At 36.1% G+C, this 1,911-nt stretch overlaps 1 long non-coding RNA gene across 1 annotated transcript; it reads right to left on the reverse strand.

Moving 5' to 3' along the window:
• Positions 1-498: 498 nt before the first annotated feature.
• Positions 499-1,500, reverse strand: LOC113641334. Its single transcript, XR_003440289.2, has 2 exons — positions 1,280-1,500; positions 499-855 (listed from the first exon to the last, which is right to left on the reverse strand). It is a non-coding gene; the product is annotated as an uncharacterized LOC113641334 (long non-coding RNA).
• Between the last annotated feature and the right edge of the window lie 411 nt (positions 1,501-1,911).

Below are 1,911 nucleotides of genomic sequence, written 5' to 3' on the forward strand. Positions count from 1 at the left end.
TTTATTATAAAGTGTTAGAAAAAATACTGTACAAGGGTGGTTTCGAGCCCAGAAACTCTTGCATGCTAAACAAATTGCTATCCCCTAGGCCAGGGGTCGGCAATCCGCGGCTCCGGAGCCGCAAGTGGCTCTTTCATCCCTCTGCTGCGGCTCCTTGTAGATTTGGAAAATAAATATTTAATTTAAATTTTTTATTTTTGTTAGTTTTTTAAAAAATTTAATTCTAAATTCTAAGATCATGATGCTCTTGTAACATTAAAATAAACCGTGTTTAATTTTTTTTTTTTTTTGGTCGCTCAAAATATGCGTCATAACTGTCGACTTGCAAAACTTGACACACAGAAGCAGGCGCATTTTTGGTTTGCTGCAGCCAGCAAGTTCATTTTTTTATGTCATGCATGGCTGTCAAGTGCCACGCATTGAGAGTGACAGTCTCGCATTTCGGTCTTTTTGTAGCGGATTTCACCCAGCACCACAAATGACACACCGACTCCAGGCTCTTTGGTGAACCACGTCTGCAGTTTATTAAACAAAAGACACGGGATCACACACACATCCTCTCACCAACAGTCTGTCTGACTCTCTTCAGTCACATGTAGAACTGAGAGTCCTGAATAAAGTCCACCTGATAGTCTCTTACATTTCTTACACAAATATACATAAAAATTATAGAAAATAAAATTAACTCAACATGTACACTTTTCCTTTACATTACACATGAAACACACTTATCAGACAATATTTAGCCAATTTCACTCAATTATGTGATCGTATAGTGGTTTGTGGTTTACATACCTGCAGTTTATTAAACAAAAGACACGGGATCACACACACATCCTCTCACCAACAGTCTGTCTGAAGGATGTGAGACAAACAGATTAATCCCTGTCCTCCATTAATACAGTAACTGCATACTTAAATTCTGGGTCTCAGTTGGCTACATATACAAAATACACGACTTAAATGAAATTTACAAACACCCAATTAAAGTAAAATAAACAACATAACATATCTACAGACACAATCCACCAAAACTTTGTATTTAAAACGAATATTAAAAGGAAAAACCTCGCATTCAATTTCCATGCGGGCGGCAACATTAAACAAACAAATTAAGGCCGTTCATTTCTAAAACTTGAAATGCGTCTAACTTCTCATAGAAAATCAAAAATATAAACTCAATCCATCTTTCTAACACTTCTAACTTTAATATCAACTAATATTTTTAACTATTTTTATATTTGTATTACTCGTTGTACAGAGCTGCAACAAAACCAACCTGACTCTCTTCAGTCACATGTAGAACTGAGAGTCAGACGTAACAGCGCCTCTAAGTGACGTCACACCAATGTAAACTAACTTTTTACAAAGTACATTGTTTTCTTTCCTTGTGCTATATAAAAAAATGAAAATTATATGGATTGATAAGAAAAACATAAAATTACAAAAATAATTAAATACATTCAAATGAAATCTCTTTCAAAATAAAAGACACTAAAGTTTGCTGGAACACAAAACTCAGAACATTACACTTTCTCACGCTCTCCCGCCGCACATCGTATTCTCACGCAGAAAAACTATCATATATTTAATAAGCCGCAGCGCCCAAAATGTATCAGTCCGCACTGCTGTCTCTATGGAACCGGGCAGGAATCAAGCGCGTCTCAGTTCTTAGTCGAGCCTGACACTTATCAGCCAATCAAAAAAGAGGCTACACAATAGCCAATCAGAAAATAGCACTATCTGGGAAAGATTTAACGCAACATCCAATGAAAAAAAGCGAGGGGTTGGAGATGTCATACTTGCCTGTCTTCAAAACTTGAGAACCCTGATTATGAATACGAATGACTCAATTATATATTAAACATTTTATTTGAAAGTAACCTTCAACCCAGCGTCTTTTTTCTTAAG

Source organism: Tachysurus fulvidraco, chromosome 7 (assembly GCF_022655615.1).
Source record: "Tachysurus fulvidraco isolate hzauxx_2018 chromosome 7, HZAU_PFXX_2.0, whole genome shotgun sequence".
Classification (NCBI taxonomy): domain Eukaryota; kingdom Metazoa; phylum Chordata; class Actinopteri; order Siluriformes; family Bagridae; genus Tachysurus; species Tachysurus fulvidraco.